Here is a 7,598-nt window from a genome sequence, read left to right as displayed (position 1 = left end):
CTCTGCCTTCAAAGCGCATCACTCGGACTCTGCTTCTGCCTCCATCTCTGTCTTCTGCCTTCGACCTTCTTGCCTCTCTCTTATAAGGACGCTTCTGATTACACTGAGCTCAGGTATAAATCGTCCCATCTCAAGATCCTGAACGTAATCACTGTGGTCGGCTGAATAATGACCGCAAAGATGATATCTACATCCTAAGCCTGGAACTTGTGAGTGGGACATTATAGGGCAAAAGGTCCCAACCCTGGAACCTGTAAGTGTAACGTTACAGGGCAAAAGCGACTTTGCAGGTGTGATGAAGTTAAGCCTGGTGCTGCACCTGTCTAGCTGTGTGACTTCAGGTGAGTTCCTGAACCTCTCTGGGGCTCAGCTTCCTCCTCTGTAAAATGGTAAACACAGCAGTCCCTTCCACCGATTCGCTGAGACCATTCTTACGAAGTGGCATGAAGGGCCAGCCCAGCATGTAGTAAGTGCTGCCGAGTTGTGAACATCCCTTTTTGAAGTCCTGTCCATCCTACAAGGCCCCCTTAGCCGTCTCCTCCATGAAGCTTCCCTTGGTCATCCAGCCACAAGGTCTTCTCTCTCCTCTGATACTGAGAAACTCAGTCTCCTTGTTTACAGCTTAGGAGCCATTGAATGTGGAATGTAATTATGTGTGGATAACTTCAGAAGGTCTTCTGTCTGAGCTCCAGCCACACCCACCCCCGCCATCCCGCACCAATCCTGTGCCTGACCCACAGCCAGGGACACCTCTGATTGAGCTTACAGGTACTGAGCTAAGCCAAGGGTTTCCACACATTGTCTCTAACCCACACAACCCTCTACAATGGAATGCTGTTCTCCCATTTTACAGATGGGGCAACTGAGGCTCAGAGAGGTCAGCCATTAATAAAAAACATAGATATGGGCCGGGCGCTCACGCCTGTAATCCCAGCACTTTGGGAGACCAAGGCGGGCAGATCACTTGAAGCCAGGAGTTCGAGACCTGCCTGGCCAACATGGTGAAACCCTGTCTCTACTCAAAATACAAAAATTAGCTGGGCATGGTGGCGTGTGCCTGTAATCCCAGCTACTTGGGAAGCTGAGGCAGGAGAATTGTTTGAACCTGGGAGGTGGAAGTTGCAGTGAGCCAAGATCATGCCACTGCATCCAGCCTGGGCAACAGAGCAAGACTCCATCTCAGAAACAAACAAACAAACAAAAAATAGATGTGAGGGCTTACCCTTTTCAGGTGTGCTCAGGTGCCTTCCTCTAGCAGAGCACAGAAAGCTAGAATACCCCCAGGGAGACAGGGATACCGAGAGTAGACCAGAGCTAGGACCCACAGACAGACCCTCTTTCCTAGAGAAAGGATTCTTTCCAAAGAAACGCTGCTATCGTCAGATGGTTTCTGTGTATAGTGTGATTTAGCCTTGGGTTCATGAACCGACTTGTTTAACGTGTATTTGATTGAATGCCAACTTATGAGGCTCAACCTGTCATGAAATGGCAAATGTCCCATGCAAATGCCCAATTCCCATCCATTGTGGACAGCTCAAACCTGGATCAAACTAGAAGCTGTTCACATGGATCATCAGGGGAGTGAAAGACAAGTCCTCAGACTCATGTTTGTGGTTGCAGAGAGGCCCACAGAGCTGGCTGGACATGGCTGAGACCCGTTCTGGTGCTCCCCAGGCGTGCGCCACAAGCCTCCGGGGGTTCATTTGCTTTAGACGGAGTAGAGATTACATTGCTCAAATAACTGGGAGGAACTCTGGGTTAACGTTCAGTCTATTGCAACCGCTTCTTAGAGCCTATAACGTGTAATGCACTTGTGTCCATCCCCGAGGGGAGGATTTGGGTATTCAGTGTTTTCCTAAGGTTAATTTGGGAACCAGAGAGGGAGAGGGAGAGGTTGGCCTAGTTGCCCAAAGTCACGCAGCAGGCAAAGGCACAGCTGGAATGAGAAACTGACTCTGAGTTGAGGCTCTCTTTTTGGAGCCTGTGTACCCTCCCTCCCACTGAGACCCAAAAGTGTTTCTTCCAGGTCTCTCCTGTGGTGTGCAAGGGGCTTAGGGCCCCCAAGAGGAATGGGACTCTCACCCACCTCCAGGCTCTGCATTTGGCTGGGCAGAACCCTGACATCCATTTCCTGCCAGAGGCTCTTCCTGTTTCCTTTAGCCAGAATTCCCCTAAGCAAACCTGTCAGGTGAGTGGGGTGGGCTCAGGGCTTGGGATTTGCATGGGAGGGTGATCTACCCTCCTCAGCAAGCTCCCTGTGGGTGTCCTGTCTTGAAATCCAGCTCTTGAAATCAGGAGAAGAGGGGCCCTGGTGGCCAGAGCACTGGAGCCAGCAAAGCCTTAGAAACCACCTGTTTGCATCTCTCCTCCTGTCCCGGAGGACAGTGAAGCCCAGCAAGCGGGAAGGGCGTTGCCCAAAGCCACACGTCTGGAGCCAGGCCTGGAATGGGCTCCTGACTCATCTCTTACACACACATGCACACACACACGGATTGGGAGCTGCTTTGCATACTCCCTGTTTGCTAAACAAAACCAAACCAGTATCAGGATTTCAGCCACTTCTGCAGCAGGGCGGGGCAAGGCTGAGGAGCTGAGCTGTGAGGGGAAGCCACACAATGTTCCTTCTTCGTAGACTGAGGTTTGGTGAGATCGAGATTAAGCTTGTCGGGCTCCTCCAGGGAGTGGGTGTGTGGGGTGGCGCCAGAGGGAGGCCACAGCAGCCTCAGAGCAGTGGGGGCTGGAACCCCATTTGCATATCGCAGAGAAAGAGGGCAGGTAGTGAGGAAGCCTGTGACACCTGCTTCCAGGGCAAGACTCTGCACTGGCTGGAAGGCTTGGCTTGGGCTTCCTGGGCCCTGCTGAGGCAGTGGATTGGAGCTTAGGGGTTGGTCTTAGCCAGAGGGCGGTGCTGCTGACCCTTCCTCATCCCTGAGAAGCTGCTGCGGGATGGCCTCATGTGCACAGCTGGGAGCCCCCAGGAGAAGGCAGCCCTGAAGAAGACTTGCAGATGGGCCCCCGTGGGAGCAGAGTTCCCTGGATGTTCCATCTCCTTCCGGAAGCAGAGGCTAAGCCCGTGACACTGGGGCGGAGAGGTGGCCTAGGAGGTGCTGTGGGCACCACCCATCTGTAGTCTGTGATTTCAGGGGAGTTCAAGCTCCCCCACCAATTCCCGTCTTCTTCCCTGCGGCCGACTACCTGGCCTGCAGTTCCTGCCATCGGAATTGCAACGTGACCTGGAAGGCACTGTCCAGCCCTGTGGAGACTGTCCGTGGCTTCCATGTGCCACACAAGGAAACGGAGGCCCGGAGAGGAGAGGTGCTAGCCCAAGGTCACATTGCCACTAACAGCAAAGTACGACAGAACTCAGGTTTTCCAGCCCCAGTCCAGTGGCCTTCCCAGCAGGGCCTCTGGATTGCATGACTCCAGGGGACTCCACGTACATAGAATATGGTGCAAATGGTGTTGGTGGGCTGGCTGGCTGGAAGGGTTCCTTAGACTGCGGCACTGATGCCCTGCTTCCAAGGATTGGATGGGGACATGTGAGACCTCAGGATGCTGCTGGTGACATGAGCTGGAATATCAGTTCACTTGATGGTAATTAACAAAACCCATATTTTAATATCAAAACTAACCAGCCACATTAGGGAGTGGAATGCAACATCTGAATTAATTTTCAGATAAAATGTCCTGTTCGTGGTGACAGCTTCAAGCTACACTGCAGGCCCTGCACTCTGCAGGAGAAGCCCCTCTTCCAAGCAGGCCACATCCCACAGGGCAGCCAGGCCCAGGGCCAGGGCCTCCTGAGGGACAGACTGAGAGGTGCCCAGGAAGCCCTCCATGGAAATCACTGATAAGGATGGAAATGCATCTCCCAGGGTGAGCCTGGAGAATTGTGCGTGTGTGCACTCACACACGTGTGTTGGCCCCAGCCTATCTCTATCTGCCCATGGCTGGAGTGAGCTGGCCTGAAAGCAGGGGTGGACAGACCAAGGCAAGGAGGCAGGGACCGGGCACTGGGGCTATAGGGAAGTGGAATGAAGCAGGTTCTGTATGATCCGGAAGATCAGGACCTGTCCCGAAGGTTCCCTGGAGATCAGATATCCCCCACCCCATTGCCTGGAGAACAGAGCTTCAGCCCCAGCTGCTCACCATGACCTAGCCTTCAGGGCTGACCCTAGTCCCCTGACTTCAAACCCTTCTCTGCAATCCCTGCCCTATGGGAGCTCCCACTCAGTGTGGTGTGGGTGAGGGCTGTTCCACGGGAAGGAGCTGAGAACATAGAAGAATCTGGGTTGGCCAGGAGTGTGAGAAGGAAGCAGGAAGGAGTGCAGGAAGAGCATGACACACGCTGTGCATCGGGGGAGACTGAAGACCCCCAGGAGTTCCTAAAGGCATTGCAGCCATTGACATGGGCCCGAAGCCCCGAGGGAGCTGATGTGACATGGGCTGAGCTTTAGAAGGGAGACCCAGGTGGGTGTGCAGTATGGCCTGGGGGCACAGAGCAGGGGCACTGGCTGGAGGCCGGTCTTGTCAATACCAGGAGCAACAGCAGCTCCAGCCTCAGCGTCAGCCTGGCCCGCACTTTCCCTTCCCCTCTGTTGAGGCTGCTCAGGGAGGGGAGGGTGACCTGGCCCTGGATGGAGGGCGGGACCTAGAACAGTGAGGCTCCACCCCTCCCCGCCTCCTGGGGTCACTGGACAAGCAGCAGGGCCCTTCTTGCTATTCCTAAATGGCCTTAAGAGAACTCTCAATGCTGTTTCCCACCCTCAAGCCTTTGCCCCTGGTATTCCCTCTGCCTGAAATGCCCTCTTCTTGTTCTGAACCTTCTCAGCCTTAAGTCAAGTTCGTAAGAAAAGCTTTTGAAATGTGATCTCTCATGACCCTCCATTCCACTCCTAGGAATATATCTTCAAGAAATAGACATGGGACAGGCACAGTGGCTCACATCTATCATCACAGCACTTTGCAAGGTCCAAGTGGGAGGATTGCTTGAGCCCAGGAGTTCAAGACCAGCCTGGGCAACATAGCGAGATCCCATCTCCACCAAAAAAACAAACAAACAAAAAAACCCCACAAAAGTTGGCCAAGCGTGGAGGCTCACACCTGTAATCCCAGCACTTTGGGAGGCTGAGAAGGGTGGATCAGGAGTTCCTGACCAGGCTGGTCAGGAGGTTAGGAGTTCGAGACCAGGCCGGCCAACATGGTGAAACCCCATCTCTACTAAAAATACGAAAAAAAAAAAAAAAAAAAGCCGGGCATGGTGGTGGGTGCCTGTAATCCCAGCTACTCAGGAGGCTGAGGCAGGAGAATTTCTTGAACCCAAGAGGCGGACCTGAGAAGCGGAGGTTGCAGTGAGCCATGATCATGACACTGCACTCCAGCCTGAGTGACAACGCAAGACTCCGTCTCAAAAAAAAAAAAAAAAAGGTTGAGAAGTGGTTACAGATGGGAATGCAGATTCAACTGCAAGAGCTTCTTTGCAGCCTGTTTATAATGGCAAAAAAAAAAAAAAAATCAGAACCATCCTAATGCCCATGGGAGGAGGCTGGCCACACCGTTGGTGCAACAGATGACCACATGGCCAGGAAAAGGAGCAAGCATGCTTTAGAAGGCCGCCGGGGGAGGAGTTTATCAGGCTGATGTGGAGCGAAGAATGCATGTGGCATGCTAGCGTGCAGGTTCTGTAAGCATCTGTCTGTGTATGCTGAAGAAACACAGCTGAAGAAAGTCCACAAAACCATTGGTGGCGGTTATTTCTGGGGGCTGGAACAGAGGGCTAAATTTCACTCTCAGTGCCACCTTTAAAAGAGACTTGCAGCCGGGCTTTGTGGTGGCTCACGCCTATAATCCCAGTGCTTTGTGAGGCCAAGGCAAGTGGATCCCTTGAGTTCAGGAGTTCGAGACCAGCCTGGGCAACATAGTGAGACCCTCGTCTCTGCAACAAATAAAAAATTTAGCCAGGTGGGCATGGTGGCTCACGCCTGTAATCCCAGTGTTTGGGAGGCCAAGGTGAGTGGATCACTTGAGGTCAGGAGTTCAAAACCAGCCTGGCTAACATGGTGAAACCCTGTCTCTATTAAAAATACAAAAATTTGGCTGGGTGCAGCAGCTTACACGTGTATTCCCAGCACCTGGGGAGGCCGAGGTGGGCAGATCATGAGGTCAGGAGATCGTGACCATCCTGGCTAACACAGTGAAACCCCGTCTCTACTAAAAATACAAAAAATTAGCCAGGCATGGTGGCGGGTGCCTGTAGTCCCAGCTACTCGGGAGGCTGAGGCAGGAGAATGGTGTGAACCTGGGAGGCGGAGCTTGCAGTGAGCCGAGATTGCACCACTGCACTCCAGCCTGGGCAACAGAGCGAGACTGTCTCAAAAACAAAACAAAACAAAACAAAACAAAACAAAAATTTGGCAGGCGCCTGTAATCCCAGCTACTCAGGTGGCTGAGGCATGAGAATCGCTTGAACCCCAGAGGCAGAGGCTGCAGTGAGCTGAGATCGCACCACTGCACTCTAGCCCGGGCAACAGAGCAAGACTCTATCTCAAAATTTTTTTTTAAAGAGACTTGCATTTGTTGTAGATTTTTGGTAACCAAAAAAAATAGAAGTGAAAATAATTTTGTAGAATAAATGTATTGCCAGAGGAAGCTATTGATATCTGAAGTGAAAATGTGGTTTAGAAAATCAGTACACAACCCACGATTCCACGTTGTTACTTACACACACACACGGAAGGAAGGGCGCAAGGATAGACGGCAGCGTCTTTTTTCTTATTATTTTTTAGTGTGTATGTTTTATTTTTCTGTATTGGGCGTGCATGATAACATTATCACTGGCATGACAAAAAAGGCTCTCTCCGCTGAAATATAATTTCCCGGCCTCGAGGTTTGTGTCTCCGTCCCCTCCCTCAAAGCTGCAGGCCCCTTCAGGCCCCTGTAGTGCAGTGCACAGCCTTGCAGGCAGGTGCCTTCCTACTTTACAAGTGCTGGCTGTCTCACCCCCACCCCGCTACTCTGTGAGCCACCTCCCGGTAGATGCTGGGTCCCATCCTTTGGGGCCAGCGCCTGCTAGATCCCCACTAAGTTTAGGATGGGTATGCAACCACCCGACTCCTTCTTAGCAGCTGGGGCAGGGCCTCCAAGGTAGGTAGAGTGAGAGTCTGGCTTGGGAAGAGCGGGGTGGACATTGGACCTGTGACTCCTCACAGGGTCCCCAGCTCTTCCCCTGGCCTGGGTCAGGGGGCTGTCCGGGACCACCTCCATGGATGTCTAGCTGGAAGTGGGCCTGGCCCAGAGAGAGGCAGGACCCAGGGTTCCCGGGGGATGAGGGCTGCAGGGATGCTGCAGGAGGGAAATCTGAGGCAGGGCACGTTCCGACCCGGCAAGCTCAGGTTTGGCCTGATAAGTTTATCGCACGGTGCCGGCTGCCAACTGTCGGTGTGGAGTAGAACCACGGGCCAAGCAGGAGGGCACTCCTGAGCCGATAGCGCCTTCCAAGTGTTATCTGGCCCAGAGAGCAGGAGGGCCAGGCTGCCGGGGGCTGCTCCTTTAATTACTTGAACCCCATTCCTTCCCACCCCAGCCCTTTTCCTACCTAA

The sequence above is a fragment of the Theropithecus gelada genome, chromosome 15 (genome assembly GCF_003255815.1).
Source record: "Theropithecus gelada isolate Dixy chromosome 15, Tgel_1.0, whole genome shotgun sequence".
In the NCBI taxonomy this organism is placed as follows: domain Eukaryota; kingdom Metazoa; phylum Chordata; class Mammalia; order Primates; family Cercopithecidae; genus Theropithecus; species Theropithecus gelada.
This window is presented reverse-complemented; position numbering follows the sequence as displayed.